The sequence below is a fragment of the Rattus norvegicus genome, chromosome 6 (assembly GCF_021556685.1).
Source record: "Rattus norvegicus strain SHRSP/BbbUtx chromosome 6, alternate assembly SHRSP_T2T, whole genome shotgun sequence".
NCBI classification, from domain to species: domain Eukaryota; kingdom Metazoa; phylum Chordata; class Mammalia; order Rodentia; family Muridae; genus Rattus; species Rattus norvegicus.
Genome location: NC_141539.1, coordinates 98,224,825 through 98,244,903, shown reverse-complemented (window position 1 = coordinate 98,244,903; position 20,079 = coordinate 98,224,825). Strand labels below are relative to the sequence as shown.

The 20,079-nt window shown below is 40.2% G+C and overlaps 1 protein-coding gene and 1 pseudogene across 3 annotated transcripts in view; both read right to left on the bottom strand.

The window, feature by feature from the left end:
- The window catches only part of Mnat1 (MNAT1 component of CDK activating kinase), a 157,408-nt gene that overhangs the window by 46,048 nt on the left and 91,281 nt on the right, over window positions 1-20,079 (bottom strand).
- On the bottom strand, window positions 13,993-14,734 carry LOC148005312 (uncharacterized; annotated as a pseudogene).

Here is a 20,079-nt window from a genome sequence, read left to right as displayed (position 1 = left end):
GAAAAATACAATAAAAATAAAAACTGGTATCTACTTAAGTTCAGACCGTGTCTTAATAAGACATATGAAGAAATATGTAAGGTATTAAGTGAGAAATGGCCAACAGGTATTTTATGGCAGAAGGCTGGTGAAATGGCTCAGCACGTGAAGGCTCTTGGGTTTCCAAATTCGATGTCCTTTGGTCAACCTCCAGAATACACATGGTGAAAAGAGAGCACCAATTAATAAAAAGCTGTCCTCTGACCTTAATGCACTATAGCACTCTTGTGTACACATACATGCATGCATACATACACACACACAATGTAACAAAAACATTTAATAGCTTTTTTTTTCTTTTCTTTACTTTTTTTCAGAGCTGGGGACCGAACCCAGGGCCTAGCAAGCACTCTACCACTGACCTAAATCCCCAACCCCATTTAATAGCTTTTTAAATGCTAAATAATTATTGTGACATTCCTACTATAGCAGTGTGATATTACTCTAAACTATCAAGAAAACTATTTCAGATTAAGGAAGTTCAACTCTGTGATAAATATATTACACATAAACTAATTAGCCTGTATATCATACATACAGTTTAGATTTAAGTGATAAAGACAATCCAAAGGAAGCTTGGCACTAGCTGCACCTCAAGGGTCATTCTGAAGGCAGCAGCAGAACCTAAGTGCCTGTCAGCAGCAAGCAAGGAGGGATAACTGCTGAACCAGGAAAAAACGCCACTGGAGACCTCACATGTGCTAGGACCTTAGTGGGTGCCTCAGACATGGTGCAGATGGTTAATCTTGGCTGTCAGTTTGACTGGATCTAAAATTCAACTAAGAAGAAAGCTGTGAGGGGTTCTCTCTACAAGGTTAAAGTGGGGAGATATGCCTTGAATGCCAGCAGCATCAGCACCTAAGTAAGAAGATCTGAGGGGAAAGCTTTTGCTTTTTGCCTGACTGCCTCTACATCTCCCTGGTGAGTCCATCTACCCCATCCCTAAGTCCATTCATCCAGTTCTCAAGTTCATCCATCCAGTTCTCAGGTCGACCCACCCCATTCTAGAGTCCCAGTTCCCCAGTTCCCCAGTCCATCCTGTTGTCATTGCTGCTGTTACTATCTTTCAAGAACATCAGAGCCCAGCTTCTTCTGCCTTTCAATACGGACTGAAGGCCGAGGCTGTTGAGGAACACTGCAGCCTCCGACTGAGACTGCTGGGACATACACCCTGGTAGATAAACCACCTATGAATTTCCAGCCTCTCCAGTGTGATGACAGCCGTTGCAGGCCCACTCCGACGTTAATATGTAAGACAGTCTAACAAATCACCGTTTAATACATACTACTATTGGTTCTGTCTCTCTAAAGAACACTGCCTAATATAGTTAACTGATGTTTTAAAGAGAAAGGGAGGGAGGGATACAGTCCACAGAACTTAAGAACGTTAACAAGCTGAAGGGCCCAGGTGAGGATCCCACTTGGGAGGGAGAAGAAACCAATCATCTGAGGTAGAGGGAGGGAGGAACCCGGGTGGGAGAAGAGATGGGGAGGAAAAAGGGGGAACATGATCAGGCATTTTTTTGAGGGGGGGTAGGAGTAAAGCCCTAAGGGCCAGCAGAATGAATGGAAACAGGCAATGGGAGGTAGGAGGTGGGGGGACCTTCTAAAATGTACCAGAGACCTGGGAGGTGAGAGACCCTGAGGACTCAAAGAGAGGGACTGTTGATGGGAACTTGTAGAGTCTAGAACCAGGAGAAAGACAGGACATCAAGGAGAGGGATGGGGTTGCCATCCCGCAGTCAAAAACTCTGACCCAGAATTGTTCCCATTTAAAAGAACTGCAGGGACAAAAATGGAGAAGTGACTAAGGGAAAGGAGGTCCAGTGACAGGCCCTAATTGGGATCTAGCTCAAGGGGAGGCCCCAAGGCCTGACACTATAACTGATATGTGCTTACAGACAGGAGCCTAGCATGGCTGTCCTCTGAGAGGCCCAACAATCAGCTGACTGAGACAGAAGCAGATACTTACACCCAACCAATGGACTGAAGTCAGGGACCCCTGTGGTTAAATTAGGTAAAGAAGTTGTAGAGGTGGGTGATCAGCAGTCCCAACTAACCTGGACCCCCAAGATCTCTCAGACACTGAGCCACCAACCAGGCAGCATACACGAGCTGATCAAAGGCCCCCAACACATATACAGCAGAGGGTTGCCTGGTCTGGCCTCAGTGGAGACACTTGAGGCCCCAGGAAGTGGGGGGCCTGGCAGGATGAGGTGGGGTGGGGTGCTGGGGAGGGACATCCTCTTGGAGACAGGGGAGGAGGAATGGGATGAGGAACTGTTGAAGGGCAGACCGGGAGGGGAATAATGATAGGTCTGTAAAAAAAGATTAAAGATAATGAAGAAGAAAAAAAGAAAAAGGGATAGATCAATCTCCTTCATCTCCTGGGGAAGACATACATGAAAACTTATTATCAATTAAATGTCTGCAAAAGGTTAAAAGATATGACTGCACCCCATAGACCCAGGGACGAGTCAACATATACAAATAAATTACACAGAAATGGACTCTAGAACAGAAATCACAATATTATCTCAATAGACACCGGCAAGTATTTTGACAGAATCCAACATTCCTGTGATAAAAGTCCTGAAGAAACACAGGGAACACATCTCAACATATGACAAGCTTAGAGCCAACATTATACTAAAAGTGGAAAAACTGAAGACATTTCTACTAAAATCAGGAACAAGGCAAGGGTGTCCACTTTTTCCACAATTACTCAGTATCATGCTACAGCATAAAACAAGGAATTAAGAGATAAAACTAGGAAAGAAATAAAGTATCCTTATTTGCAGATACGGCTTCATACATAAAAGACCCTAAAGACCCTACCAGACAACAGAATAAACATTTTAAAGTGGCAGGATATAAAATTAAATACAATAATCAATAGCTTTTCTATGTACCAATAATATGCCAAGAAGGAGGTCAGAAAAATACCTTCACAGTTGTTTAAATAAATAAATGAATATGGAAAGACCTAACAAAGGTGTGGTGAAAATAATAAAACGCTGAAAAAAAAATAAATGGAGGGGTTGGGGATTTAGCTCAGTGGTAGAGCACTTGCCTAGCATGCGCAAGGCCCTGGGTTCGGTCCCCAGCTCCGAAAAAACAAAAAAACAAAAAAATAAAATAAAATAAATGGAAGAAGACATCAGAGAATGGAAAGAACTCCCATGACCATGGATTTGGGGCACCAATATTAATTCCCATCAAAACCCCTTCCCCTTTCTCTCTGTCTGTCTCTCTGTGTCTCTCCTCTCCTCTCCTCTCCTCTCCTCTCCTCTCCTCTCCTCTCCTCTCCTCTCCTCTCCTCTCCTCTCCTCTCCTCCCCTCCCCTCCCCTCCCCCCCCCCTCTCTCTCTCTCGGCTTGGTTTTCTGAGACAGGGTTTCTCTGTATCCTCAGCTATCCTGGAACTTACTCTCTGCAGACTAGACTTAGAGATCCACCTGCCTCTGCCACCTGAATGCTGGGCTTAAAGGTGAGAGCCACCATGCCTGGCCATATTAAAACGTCAACATCTTTCTTTTTAAGTTCAGTTTGTTCAGTGTTCTGTTTGTATCTGTGGCACATGTAAATGCAGATGCCTGTGAAGTCCAGAAGAGGGTATCAGATCCCCCAGAGCTGGAGTTCCAGGTGCCTGGTATGGACGCTGGGACCTACAGTCTGATCCTCTGTAAGAACAGTGAGCTCTCTTTCCCACTGAATGAATAAACAGAATGCAGTCCACTCATCATACAACGTACAGAGGAATGTTAAGGAATGAAGCTTGGATATGTGCTACACCGTGGATGAACTGCAGGACAGCATACTCTAACAGCTTTTATGTATATGAACTGTCCAGAAAGGACAAAGCTGCAGAGACAACATGCACTATACTATTGTTACAAGCTAGGGGCACGATGCCAAATGAGTGTAAGTTACCTTCTCAACGTAATGAAGATACCTTCAGTTTGACTTACAGAAATTGGTGCAGTAGTCTGTAAACTAATTAAATTCATTGAATCATAAAATCTAAAGTTATAGCATACTAGAACTGTATTTTTTAAAGAGTTTAAAACAGTCAAATCATCAGCAGTATTTTGTATTTTAAAATCCAGGTAGTAGTGTTCAGTAAAGTCAGCCAGGAATATAAAATAAAGCCAAGAGAAGCTATGCTATCTTTAGCATCAAATAACAAATGAAATCACGAATAAGTAAGATATGAAGAGGAGAGACCGTATGAAGAGTGGGGTTGATACGCTGAGCCTTATGGAGATTGTCCAGAGGCCAAGAGCACCTGCTGCTCCTGCAGAAGCCTGGTCGGTAATCAGTAGAATGTGTTTCAGCAAAGAAAACGGTTTCCACGTGTGCTTGTTAGGGTTATTTAAATGGCTCGGGAAAGAAAAACAGCAATGATGTTCCCAACTAGCTCCTCTCACAACGGTAACTTTATCAAATCCAACACAGTATGCTGCATGGCTGTGAAACTGGAATCAAAACATGTCACTCCCTGGGCAGAGTCACCTTAATTCTAAGACTACTTCCAGAGACGAATCTACAGAAAGCCTTTGAGAAAAATCAAATAAAGTATTTCTGTACTGTTTCTATTCTGGTAAATATCCTAATAAATTAAATATGTGTGCACGTATATATGGATATATGTGTTGGTATAGATAATGTTTTAAGAAGCAAGCAGACTGAAAGAACATGCCTCACACTGTGTACAAGCTACTTCTCAGAGTCACATTTCTGTGGTAGTTCAGGTATTTTCAATTTATTTTAGGAACAAGCAGAGTAATTTCAGTATTTGCTGTTCCGGTCACTCTGGGGTGATGTCAGCCCATCATCACTGTAACAGCTGCACGGTAATAACTTCCTGCTAAAACATCATTTCACGGTAGGCACAATTCATCCCCATCCCTGACAGGCACACAGAAATGACTTTTTCTCATTATTTTTCAAAATTTACAGTAACTGTCAAAAGGACAAATGGAGGGCAGGGGTCTGAAGGCTGAAAGGGAACTATGTACTTCCCTTGATGTTGCCTCTAAAGCTGAATAAACTGAAGTAAACCATTGGAATTCTCTTAATCTCATTTTTGTTATCTACAATAAGGTTGGGGGAAAACTGGAGCACCAGGGGACCCTGCTAGAAATCCCTGACCTATAAGCAGAAATAACCCACTGCCTGTCCAAGTATCATAAAAACAAATAAGGTTTTCCTCCAATTGAATACATGACTGGTCTATATATTTAAAAAAAAAAAAAAAAGCACTTACTTCTGTATTTCCTAAATCTCTACTAAAATCATCAAACAAGGTAAATATTTTAGAATGGGTAGAATTTAACATCAAAAATATCCGTTTTGAGCATCCTAACAATGACTTATCCCTAGAGTCTACCTTTATGACCCTTTGTCTTTAAGACACGTTAGCCAACCACCCAAAATGTCTCCTTCTCAAAGTGTATCTGCAAAGGAAGAAGATGGTCACCTTGCAGACACTCGGCCTGCTCATCAAGCAATGCTCATATTCTGAAAATATGCTTTAAACCATCAAAGATTCCTAACATCTAGCTGAGCCTAATCTTGTTCATCATTGCAATCAAATAGTCCCAAGGAGTTATACTGTATTATCTTTTGGCCAAGACTTTAAAAATGTTTGTAGCAAATTGGCTCTGCAATGTTATGATCTGTCCTCTATAGGGGAAAATTTTGCCATATGAATCCACTTGCAATGTTCACTCTCAAAACTCAGCATTTAGTGTTCACAGAAAAATATTCTTTAATAATATCTCAACTCTACTTTTAGGTATATATTGGTATACCAATATAAACTACTGTGAAGAGTTTCAAAAACAAAACATAACTTATGTAGGAGTGAAAGGCTAGGTGGTAGCTACCTGTAAGCGGAGTATTCAAGGAAGAGTAGGAGGATCACAGTAAGCCTGGGCACTATGGAGGTCAGGGCTGCATAGCAAGACCAAGTCTCAGGGGAGGGAAGCAGGGAGGGAGGGAAGAGAGAACCCATAGAATTTATGTGCTTTATTTTTGTTGTTTTAAGTTTATTTTCTTTGGGCACTGACAAACAACACAGTGTTGAGAGAATGGTTTTTAATTCCTTCTCTGATGCTTGTCTTGCTGCTGGACTAGACTTTGCTGCCAAGAGGACATAGCGTCCAGCAAATCATGTCTGTTTCTATAAAAAGACCAGAAAAGAAAAACATCAAGGGAGGCTATCTGGTGAGACAAAAAACTCTTTCCTTTGAAAGACTGTGCTAATCGTTTTTAAAAACGAAAAACAAAACACAAAACAAAACAAAGAAAACCCAGTATTTGACAGAAATTTTTAACGCGCTTTTTAGGCATCAACATCTTTGCTGATTTGCTGTTACTCCCTGTAAGAGTAAGTCAAGAAAGCATTGTCGTCTTGAGCGAGTAGTTAGCTGGTGATGACGACAACTTGTACATATGTCTACACTTCTGATTGCAATAAAATATAAAATTGCTTCATGCAAAGTTACCTAACTGTACCCTTTGACTCTGTTAACAAAAAAAACCATACGAAAAGCTACATACACTGAGTCACACATCCTCCATGCCTGATCCAGCGCTCGATACACTAGGAATGTTTATTTCAAGACTGAACAGGTGTTTTAGAACAGCGCCTTCGCTCCCCTACCTCAGCGCCCAAATGGCGTGTGCCAGATCTCTGGGTCTATTTAAAGTCTTTTGAACTCAGAAGAGATAACCACTGTGTAGTTTCTGTTGTTAGGTATGATATCATAACAGCAAGACAAATAACTAGTACCCACCTAGCCTTGGGGATGTTTTAAAGTTTGTTTGTTTTTGTTTTGTTGGTTGGTTGGTTTTGGTTTTGACTTTTTTCAAGACTGGGTTTCTCTGTGTAGCCCTGGATGTCCTGGAATTTGTATCACCAGAACTAACCCTACTTTCAAATACTTATCAACATGTACAAACTGTTCCACAAAATAGATTTACAGCCATTAAATCATAAAGTACAAGGTATTTATTTATGTATTAATATATAGATTCTTTTAAGATGAAAATTATATTAGTTTTCTAAGATGTCATTTTCAGAAAATATTTACAATCTATTTCTGAAAAACATATACTTAGGCAAACTACATCTATATTGAGATATAAACTTTAACTTTTATACGTATATTTTTTCTTAGATGTTTAGTTTTCTTCGTATAATAAGCAAAAACAAGCTCTTCTTCTAGCAGAAGTCACAACAGAAATTGATGGCTTATCAATCGTTATAAGTTGCATACACATTGAAATATGATCAAAAATACTCTTTCAACTAAGAAGACTAACTCCTAGCAAGGTTGAAATAGGTGCCTTTGGGGAGGCGCTGAGCTAATCAGTTCTTTAGGCTGCATTCCAGTGTGCCTCATGTTTACTCTGTGGATGACACTGCAGCGCACAAGGGTCGCAGTCCTTCCGGGCTGCCATCTGAGAGCCCATTTATTGCTCAGCATAAGTGCAGCTCCCACAACGGCAACAGCATCCAGACTGTCACATGGTTTGCTTTAAGGTTTGCTTTTTGTTTTAATTCTGGGGGTAAAAACTAATTTTATTCTATAGACTTCCTTTTATAAAACAAACAAACATATATTGAAGAGATGTATACTTAGTAAAACAGTAACCTAAGGGCAAAGAAAAACCTGACTTTCAAGTGCTTCTAAATTTTACAACTTGGTATTTAACTGTGGTAAGCACTAACATGACCAGTTGCTAGGCCAGGTGCTGCCGCCAATCAGCTGCCGTCGCTGAAACACATTCTACAGATTACCCTTAATCTCCCGCCCACAGCGGCTGCTGCTGCTTCACTATAATCACCCCTGAAAATAAACATGGTCACCAAAACAAGAAAAATAGTCAGATAAAACTTTAGGCCAAACCCAGCTCAGCCTAGTTCTGTGTCTGCTCATTTCTGTCTGTGGCTTTCTGTCTGGAATCCTTCTACTAAACCTAAGGCCTCCATGTCTGGCTCTCAGCAGCTTTCCACAGCCCGTTTCTGAATTGTCTCTTCTAGAAATTTAGATGGATGGATGGATGGACGGATGGATGGATGGATGGATGGGTGGGTGGGTGGGTGGGTGGGTGGATGGGTGGATGGGTGGGTGGATGGGTGGATGGGTGGATGGATGGGTAGATGGGTGGATGGATGAATGGATGGGTGGATGGATGAATGGATGGGTGGGTGTGTGGGTGGGTGGATGGATGGATGGGTGGGTGGGTGGATGAATGGATGGATGGGTGGGTGGGTGGATGGATGGGTGGGTGGGTGGATGGATGGGGTGAGTGGATGGATGGATGGATGGGTGGGTAGGTGGATGGATGGATGAATGGATGGGTGGGTGGGTGGGTGGATGGATGAATGGATGGGTGGGTGGGTGGATGGATGGGTGGGTGGGTGGATGGATGGGTGGGTGGGTGGGTGGGTGAATAGATACAGATAGATAGATAGATAGATAGATAGATAGATAGACAGACAGACAGACAGACAGACAGGCAAGCAGACACACGATAGCTACACATATGGATGAACCTGAGATACTTGGGGAAAGCGTTATGGCAGTATGTAATATGGTATTCTTCGCTGCTGTTGTTGAATTCTGATCCCACTGATCATATTAAAATAAGAGAAAGCAGACCTAATGAAGACACGCACACTCTCACCATCTTATGACAACTCTCTCATTTTGCTCTGGAACTACTTCATGTACGGTCCCTGCCCTCGACATAAGAGACTTTTCCTTCACAATGATATCCATCCACTAAACACAACTACAATTACCAAATAAATACCTATGTCAGGGAAATTATCATAAAATTACTCTGAAGATCTTTAATAAGATCTGCTACTAGGTGCTGATGAAATACTTTAAATCCATTTGGAAACAGACTGAGAACTGTACTCAGAATTTACTTTTAGGATCTAACTATACTTTTAATGCTTGAAGTTAACACAGATTCTTAAATAGCAAGCAACATGGTTCTGCGGTGTTTTTAAAGCCACTCTGATTCTATTGCATATGCCTGTGACCTCCACTATGACCTCTACAAAAGCAGTTGTACGCTTTGCTGCGGTGCAAATCCTCAGACAAGTTGAACCTGTTCTCTTTGGCACTGAGCCCTTTTGCTGAGCACACAGCTGAGATTTATTATAAACGGGGCACTGAGGGGCATTATTTCACAACACTTATCCTTTACATATAGCCAAGTATAATCTTTTACAACCTTTGAAGGCTCCTAAATAAACAGATCGTCTTTTAATTACAAAGTTTCTCATTTGTCACTAATTGCAAGACATATTAGGATTCATTTTACACTGGAGAAAAAAGCTAGCACATAAAGCCATGTACAAAGGTTGTGAAAATTAGTTAACATACATTCAAAGCAATAGCACTCTTATCCTCAATCCTTGAACAATTACCTGCCTTGCTGTCTTTACAAGGTAAATACGATAGAATCACTATTCTAACCCTGAGCTTACAAACCACACAACAAGAAAATGGTTTGTTTGTTACTGTTTTCAATCTCACATCACTCACTGGTCTTTTAAAAACTGGAAACTTTCCGTTCTTTCAGACTTTCCTGTGCACTTGGCTCTCCTGTGGGCCTTTCCCAAACACTTTCTACTTTAGCTTGGGGCAACCGCTGCTGCTTCTCCTCAGGACTCAGAGCTGGTTATTCTCTAGGGACAGGAGAATTTCTAAGAACTATCTCTAATAACAGGAATTACCAAACTGTTTAAATTAATTCTTCAGCCCTTGATAACTCATCTAACAAAAAAGTACTGCCATGCTGTAAAAAGACAGACAGACAGAAAGGGAGGAAGGACAAACAAGCAAACCTCCGTTACTGGCAGAAGTGTTCTATCCTGAAAGTCAAGTTCAAGCCGGTCTCTCAGCTGCGAACGTTTTAGCTTCTGAGGGACGCTGAGTCAGGTGGCACTTCCTCACTGTAATATTTCTGATATTCTCATTAACACAAGATTACAAACTGGAAAATGCCTGAATGTTTTTCTGAATACATTTTAAAATAATTTTTTATTAAATTATTTTGTGGTTTAAAAAAAATCTAAGGACATTTGTAGGAATTAGGGGTTCACTAAGGAGTAAAATAGGCATAAACAGCAGCAAATATATTTTGCCTTTAGCTAAAGAAGAAACCCCTTTCATAAAGTTTGCCACTGTTATTTCAGTTCTTTTCTCGGGCAGTTTCTATCTCTACTATGTCCCCTCTAGGAAGTTAAATTAGGAGCTTGGGTCATTTGTTAGTCACTAAACCAAAACAGCACCTTTTCTAGAAAATGTAGTCTCTCTGAGAATAAAAGATTTAACTTGAAGTGGTTTCCCATCTGTGTATGTGTGTGACAATTGACGACAAAGATGTCATGAGTTTGGAGAGAGCAAGTGGAGGTACACAGGAGGGACAAGAGAAAGGAAGGAAAAGGAAGAAATGGTCCAATTATATTATAACCTCAAGAAATAAAAATAATAATAAAAAACTTTAAGTGTTTTATAGGCATTATATCTTGAAAAAATTAAGTACATAAGAAAGTTATTGAAATATTTACAACATGAACTCTACTATATGGGACAACATAAAAATTGATATTTATAAAACAAACTGAACATCTATAAAATGACTCAAAAACTGATCTGAAAAACTGGAGGTGTGTTCTCATGTACATACATGGGCATATCTACATGGATGACACATGTGTGGAGGCCAAAGATCAACCTTGGCTGCCATTCTTCAGACTCCATCCAACTTGCTCTTGGAAACAAGATTGCTAACTGGCCTGGAACTCAGCCAATAAGGCTGTAAGAACGATTTTTCCTTCACTTGCTTTGATCTTCACACCACAACAGCTTTATCATCAATATATCTTCTTTACAGTGAGAAAACAAGATACTGTCTACTTGCCCAGAGCATCCCATAGACATTAAAATAACACGGTATTAAAAATATAGGCTTTTGACTGGGGATATGGTCCCATGAGTAACATGCACAGCACCAGGAAACTAACCCCAGCACTGTGGGAGGGGACAGAGAGAAGAACCCCAGGAGCTCTCTGAGCCAGCTGCTCTAGCTTCAAATTCAGTGACAAACTGTATGAAAAACTGAGGTGGGGAGCAAGTAGAGAAAGATATCTGATGTCTACTGACCTCCACCTGTACACACGAGTCAATACACACACAGAGACAGACATCAGACAGGCAGGCGGGCAGGCAAGCAGGCAGACAGACAGACAGAGACAGAGAACAGAGACAGAGACAGGGGAGCCTATGCAAACCAAAATGTCATCCTGTATCTTGAAATGTATGTTCTGAACAAGGATGAACAGGAACTTTTATTAAGTCTCAGTTTTGCTTATAAGTATATTTAAGAAATCAAACAAACTATAAAGGATTCAGCTGTGTCAAAGTGCCTACAAAGTGCCCTTTATTATCAGTGCTACATCACCACCACCACCACCACCACCACCACCACCACCACCACCACCACCACCACCACCACCACCACCACCACCTTCATGAGGAGGAGGAGGAGGATCTTTCATACCACCTCCACTGTCATTCAATATTCCATCACATAGAATCACTGCAGACAATCACCAATATATCTAATATGACCTTTGTAAAATAGCCTGGAGTGGTTGGTATTGCAGGCTTATAGGAAATCCAGTGTGGATATGAGGCGAGAGCATAGATAGCTCGAAGACAGCCCGGCTTATCAACTGCCTAGGCAGCCTGGGCAGCATCGAGAAAGCCTCTCTCCCAAAAAAGGCAAAGGGGTGGGATCTGTTTATAATGAAGTTCAAACCATCTTCCTGTAGAAAGAGCATTATTAATCATAGTGTGATCCCAGACTGACAACAAATAAAGTACATTAATTAACTTTAATTTTTGTCTTGGGCTCTGGGAACAAAACAGAGGAAAAAAACCAAGGAAAAATTTGCTCCCTCTTTCTTGGGAGCATAGCTAGCACTTAGGCAAAGCTTTAAAATCCTTAAACTTTTGATTTTTCCTTCATTTTGTCCTTTGCATTCCCATCTAGTACCTAGTGACTTTCCCAGGCACTGTACATCCCCACAACAGGAAACCCCTGAATTCCCAAGAAGCTCACCCCTCCTGCCACTATGAATCCTATTATGCTGCCTGACCTGAAGACACAACCTGAATCTACTGCAAGAAAAACTTCCTGACTTCAGTGAGGTGTAAGAGGGAGAAAGAGAATTGTGTGGTTTTATTTGATAAACATCTGGGTTTAGTTACTTCATTATTGATATTTTTAAAAAGCATTTGTAAAATAATTTTTCTTAAGCAATATATGAAGTAGTTCTTTTTTAAAGCAGACTAAGGGGACTTAGAGTGGTTAAGAGCACCGACTGCTCTTCCAGAGGTCCTGAGTTCAAATCCCAGCAACAACATGGTAGCTCACAACCATCTGTAATGGGATCTGATGCCCTCTTCTGGTGTGTCTGAAAATACATAAAATAAATAAAATAAGTATATTAAATAAATAATCAGACTAAGGAATATTTACTTATTTTGTGTCTTGCTTAAAATTTGTGTATTTTAATTATCAACAGAGATTATCTTTATACTTTTTATCCTTATAATTGCCTTTTAAAAAAGAAAAAGACAAACACAGAACACTAACATTTCCTGAATGTGAGTGGCTTAATGAGAGCAGGACCAGGTTCCCTGTCATGAGAGCTTGGGAGAGTGCAGAAAACCAAGGTTAACAAAATCCAAGGGCTCTCAGAACTAAAAAGGCTAGGAAAGTGGTCTATAATCTTACCAACCTCCCAGTTTTTGATTCTCTCTTTAATTATCTCCCTTCTATTTATTTGGTTTATTATTTATTTGACTCTCTCGTCGGTCCTGGGGCATAGTTAAAGACTCAGAACCTACCAGCAAAACACTCAGTCTACAGATATGTCCCTCTTTGTCTCCAAACAAATCCACCAAGTACACTTTCGGGGCTAGCAACTGAAAGCACCAGTCTACAAAACAAAACAAAAATCCCGTTCAGCCGTCAAACAAAATTCTATGTGAATAGAGATGGAATTCTCCGTACCTAATTAAAGCATAAAACCGCAGTGCCTCAGAAAAGCAGGCACAGACTTCCTGTTTCCTAAGACAGGATTTTGACAGCAGAGATGTGCCCTTGCTTTGGCATCAGTCAGCACTGCCACAGAGGACAAGAGAACGACGGCTTACGCAGTTCCCCTAACTCTAGTTCACTCAAGAAAACAAGGCTATTTCTAAGTCTTAAGTCATCTGAGGCACTGGCATGCTTGGTTTGAATTCTTGGTCTTTGGTTTTCAGCAGTTCTCACGGACTGCCAGACTGCAGTTAGCCTCATTGTACATTTAACCAGACCATATCTTATTAGCAGAATCCCACAAAATATTAAGAAGGAACAGAATTACTTTTAGAATTCCAATTACCTATAAAATGTCATTTTTATATCATCCTTTTAATGACTTATAGACTCATTAATAGTTTATGAAAGACTGTGATATTACTTACTGTTAGTCTACTTACAACTTAGAACAAAAGGTTCTTCCTGCCTTTCACTCTCTAAAGGACTTAAGATTCTATAACCAAGTTTTTTATATATACGTGTGTGTGTGTGTGTGTGTGTGTGTGTGTGTGTGTGTGTGTCATCTTTTACTTAAATCGTGAGTGTGACTCACTTGCATCAGTTAGCATTGTTAACAAAATCATTCTCCATCACTATTGTTACAGGTCACCAGGCCATGTGGAGGCATCAATGAAACACTAACTCTTTTTAGGTCTGTTGTTATGGAAACTTCAAAAACATAAACTTCAGGTACAGACAGGAACAAGAACACTGCAGAAGATCTAAATAGGTATTTTAGAATTGTATAATTTACATAATTTAGCACTAAGTCAGCATGATATACGAATATTAGCAGTACTCACCGTTAGGTTTGACAGTGCTTCAAATACAGCAATGTTAAGATTACAGCAGCATACGTCCTTCTCATCTCTGAGATAATCAGGCATTCAAAAGACAGGACTAACAGGTTTAATCCTCCAACACAGCAATGCCAAGTAAGATATGAAAAGGATCCACCACACCTCCCGGCCTATCTGCAAAACCTCTAGTCTCCTCATTGTGACGCGAGAACATGAAATTGCACTGCGCAGCTTTTCTCTATCGATCCAACGAAGCCTCCCTCGTATCCTTAGGGAGGCCAAAACCCACCACACACAGTATCACAGCTGGGGACCTCCAGTCTTCCACTGAGTCCACCTGAGGCCAACTGTCATTCTCAAAACCACCAACAAATAAGTCAGAATCCACTTGGTACAACTGACTACTTATCACAGAAATCCAGTGCAATGACATAGCCACCCAGCATGAGACTCAGAGCCCAGTGCACACCCAAGTCTATCATTAAAGTTCATACAGGACCAATTGAGTCACTTTTCCTACAGTCATGGGACCAAGGTTGCCCAAGAGAGCCAAAGTTGCCACCACAGAAAATGAAAATCTTTATCAATCTCCCCAAATATCTTCCGAAGACTTCGAACATACTCTAGTTCCATCATAACACCAACACTACCATGCAGAGTAAGAGCCTGGATGCACTAAGAGCGTCCAGGTGTGGAGCATATCCATACTTACTCTCCCACACACAGTCACATGACTTGATAAACACCAAGAGTTTCTGTTCATGAGATGAAGCTGCCATGAGACCCAGCACTATCAGGCCCAGTAGATGTCATTCATTCTCAAAAACATTCATACAATATTCACAACCGTCTTTCTTTAAGCCACAAGAGTGATATAATGACATTTTTCTCCAGTAGCAGGGTGTAAGGTGCCTCTGACTTGATAGTGACATCTTCCACCATATGCCCACGCTGGACCTCCAAAAGCCCTACATTAAAGTGTAAGGTGATCTTACATGTGGAGTTACTCACCTAATCAATCCCTTGCTTTGACACCTTTGTTGATAATTTCTTTAGTTCTTAAAAAGTTAATCTTTATGAGAAACTATTAAATATGGGAAGCAGTTTACCTTGTAACTGACAAGAAGTGCGATTATTTAAAGACACTCTCTAAGAACTTCAGTGTGTTATTTCAGTCCCATGAGCAGCACACTGCAAGGGGTAGTATAAAGATGACCAAGGTTATCTGCCCAGGTCCCATTAACTCACAGCACCAGATCTAAACCCATCCAACGCGGTGTTGAAGCCTTATGGCCATGACAACTCTGTCTTCTATCAATTGGGCCTCAGGTTCTACTCCTTGCACTCCCAGATTAGGAAAAAAATGAGACTCTATAATTACTACTTCCCATTCTCAACACAAATGCTCCTATGAGAAAGGTACAGGTCATTACCATGTTGGACAATAGGAACTAGCATGACGACCTTTGAAAAAAGTAGTGGAACTTTCCTAGGACTCAAAATAGCCAAGAAAAAGTGTGCAACATCGCTTACCATTTCCAGAACACTATGCTTATATCAGAAATTGAAATTACACCTGCGACTATAACTTCTAAACTAAAATTAGTAATTTGGAATTTGAAAAAATATTTTACAAAGCCTATCAATGGCAATAATCTTTATTCAAAAGAGCTATGTATGGCACAACATTGCACGACCTACTACCATACCTAATATAATTGCTCAGAAAGCATGTTCCTGTATCAAGTCTTTGCTGGTCTCTCTCACAAGAGATGCACTGCTAAAGTAAAACATAATTAAACAAATAGCCTGGAGGCTTGGACTCTCACTCTGCCTTTCGCTGTATCCTGTACTTGGTGAACACATCGCAACAAATGGAGTGATTAATAAACCCATAGTGCACATATGCATGCAAGTGCACTCAACATTAGAACATGATTTTTAGTCTTAAAACTTATTACACCAGTTAATATACAAGAAATCTAGGAACACAGGCAGTTACAAACACTTCATCACATTGACTTTTGGAAAATACGTCAAGTCTCTTCCCAGTAATAACATTTACTTTTATAGCAGAAAACTATGAGAAACAAGGAAATGTAAGATAAATATATCACTATTTATATTATCTGTACCACCAATTTAAATTCATGCTTTTGATGCTCCAAATATATTATCAAAAATATGATTTGAAAGAACAAACTTACTCGTGACAAAGGAAGCAACAGAAACGAAAAGTCCCAAGTGAATAATCTAATTGTGTTACATGAATGATTTACAGTAGAAGCTCACAATTCTCAAATGTGCAAAGTATTTCCATGTGCTTAGGACAAGAACTAGCCAAAACAAACAAGGCTATAGAAATTTACTGTTTTATTTCCCTGCCATCTGCCACCCCCTTCTTGCCTTGGCCAGCCTACAGTTCATAGTAAGTTTGAATAAAGGAATAAAGCAGCAAATCACATCTCCAGCCGGGAGCTGGAGATCTAGACATTACATGCCAATGATATTGCCCAATGTTTACTGACACAAACATTTAAGAGAATGTGCATTTCTTAATGCAGTGTTATATACATTGGTATCCCATACTAGTATTAAATATTACCATTCAATACTCATTAAAATAAAATGTTTAATCCAGATCATATAGACCTTTAAGAAAAGCTAAAACTTCTAATCATTATCAACCTTATTTTTTTCTTTTTTTTAATTAGATATATTTCTTTATTTACATTTCAAATGTTATTCCCTTTCCAGGTTTCCTGTCTATAAGCCCCCCCATCCTCTCCCCCTCCCCCATACGGGTCTTCCCTCCCTCACACCCCCCCCCACATTCCCCTGCACTGAAGTCTAACTTTGGCAGGACCAAGGACTTCCCCTTCCCCTGGTGCCCCAACAAGGCTATTTCACTGCTACATATGCCTTATAGACATATAGTCTTTCGGTAGTGGTTTAATCAACCTTATTTTTATGTTTTACACCTGATGATGACAGGCTTTATTTTAGCTGACATAAATACAGAAAATGACTCCGTGAGTTCAAAATACTATAAGGCAGGAGAAAGAGAATTAAACAATAGTAGAAAATGCACAACACTATTGCAGTAAAAATTAAAAAAAAAAAAAGAGGGGGCGGAACTGGTTCCCGACTGTACCCTGGTGGTTGGTCACTAGTTCTGGCTCCAGCGGGCCATTGGAACTAACCCTAATTTATCTCAGATTAGTATATCTCCCAGCGGCTCTCTGCTAGCCTCAACTCTCTGGTTCCAGCTACCCAGTAAAATCATGGTCCAGCAGCCGCTGGTCTATCATGGCTTCCTGCCACGCACTCTGCCCACACTCCCAGCAACTGCCCCCAGTAGTTAAGGTATAAACTCCCAACCACCAGGTGAAATCATGACTCAATAAACTGTAATTTAACAATCAGATTTATATGTTAAATTCTCAATCCACAATACATTCACACAATAAACTAACAACCAATTGATAAGGATATAAACTGCTTTCCTAGATAAGATAAATTTGCCTACAGAAATCCATCCCAGCTACCTCGGCAATTCAAGACCACCTGGATCTGGATCATCCTTGTCTCCATCTTGATTCTCTCTTTCCCTTCTCTCCTGCCTTACAAAAGCTTGTCTCGCCTTATTTTTTAACTGTCTAAACATGGCTTTGACCTAACGGTCTGCCTTCACGTGCATGACATCAACCTACACAACACGAACTGAAACAGCACGTGCTCAAACAAAACCTTCAATGGTATTTCAATTTCTGACTAGCAACAGTGGTGAATTTGTCCCTCAGTGAGCTATTACTGAATCCCAGGACTATGAGACCTGAGGGAAAAGGCATCAAATGAGATGAATTTAGTCTCCAAGTCTAAATGTAATGAAATGGTTAAATTGCCAGTTTGCACTGAAGCCTCAAACACATGACAAAAATCATACCAGTTGAAGCCATGGTGGGGCTACAGACACGCCTCATTACAATATGTGCTTTTATCAATATGCCTGTCATGTTTTATCAAGTATTTTGCTTTTCTTGAAAGTAATCTCTTAGATTTAAAGGAGTTTCTGTAAACTATTGTTATTTCTTTGCTACATGTTTTGCAGGGGTTTCCGATGAAATCACTGAATTCAATTTGTTCATTTATATGCAGTGGTTAAAACACAATTAAAAATAGATTTAAGCTATTCAGATACACCCAAGCAAGATGACAGCTCACAGCAAAGGAAACAACAGATCAAACCCAATGTGACCACTTTTCAATAGACAAATCCTCTAGACAAAAGTCAGTAAGTTGTCATCAGAAGGGAACTATAAAGCAAGTGGCAAGGAGACTTTTACAAAGAGATGTACCCAATAGCTAGAGAACACAAATGCTTCTCTTTAGTAGATGGAACATTCTTATATTAGGCCACAAAACAAGTCTCACCATAATCTGAGCAATGAAAACCACACCACATGTCTTCCCTAATAAACTACCAAAGGAACTTCAAAACCTGCAGACATGAAGCTAAGCCACATGTTCCTTAGCACACTGGGTCAGTGAAAGGAATAAAGGAAACTTTAAAACTTGAAATAAACTAAAACAGATATGCAGCATACAGATACCTATGGGATATAGCAAAAAGCCACAATCACAGGTTAAGTTTAAGGTTGGAAATGCCTACTTAAAAAATCCAGGAAAAAGACACAAAAGACTTTAATAAAAAAAAAAAAAAACAAGTAATGTAGCTGGTCATCTAATCCCAGCTCTCTGGAGGGAGAGGCAGGGGATTTCTGAGTTCAAGGCCAGCCTGGTGGAAAGAGTAAGCTCCAGAACATCCAGGCCTACAGAGAGAAACCTAGTCTCTTCAAAACAAAGCCAGATGCACAACAGCAAACTAATAATGCAAGTAAGGAACTAGAAAAGCAAAAGCAAACACAACTAATGGCATAAATGGAGTAAAAAAAAATCCTCAATCTATCCGTAATGTGAGAAAGTCAACCCAACAGTGAAAACCAGTAGTAAATGATCTGATTAGAAATGGGATGATACAGACAGATATTTCTTTTGAATATACAAATAACCAACATGCAAATGAGAAGTGCTCAGCAGCACTAACCATCAGGCCTACAGGTCAAAACCACAAGGAGATGCCTGACATCTATCCATGAAGTGCAGCTATCACCAATTAACAAGTGCTGGGCACGGGCAAGGAAGGCAACTCTCAGACAACTAGTGAGGATGCAAACCAACATGGCCACTATCAAAAGCAGCAGGAAGTTCCTCATAACACTACAAAGAGAACTAATGGACACAGACGTTAATTCTACTACAGGATAAGTAGCCTAGGGTGAGAAGATGAGTGTGTCTAAGATGTGTCTGCACGCCTGTTAACTACAGGACTATTCCCTCAGGCCATGGCAGCCAATCAGCCTGCGCTCCCAGCCACAGGAAAATGGATAAAAGAAAATGTGGTAAATAGTCACAATGGAATATCAGCTGTGCAAATAAACGGGAGCCAGTCTCTCAGCAGCATGACTGGAACTAGAGGTAGCTGATCCAATAGATGCAGAGGGTGGTTAGCTGAAGGGAGGGGAGGTGGAGAGAAGGGGTTAGGAGGTACAATGGACAGTTGTAAAGGAAGGAAGTGGCTAATGTCCTACTGCATGTGTGCAACTCTGGCTAACGTCCTACTGTGTGCACATAACTCTAACCAAGAACACAAGCGCAAATAGGATGGGCTCTGAGATGTTCTCAGGACAAGGAAATGGTAAATACTAAAGAAATGGAAATATCACTTATTCTGACTTAATCATTCGACTAAAAGAATCATATAACTCATAACAAGTGATACATCACCATATATATATATATATGTAGCATGATTGATTTTATATATGTATATCCATATACACACCTCATGTTATTTATATATGGGCATGTGAGGAATGCATATACATATGCATTATATGCACACATATATATGCATTATATATAAAAACAAAATTAATACTAACACCAAAGAAATGTGCAAACAGATTGTAATATCATTAAACTGGGAGAATTCCA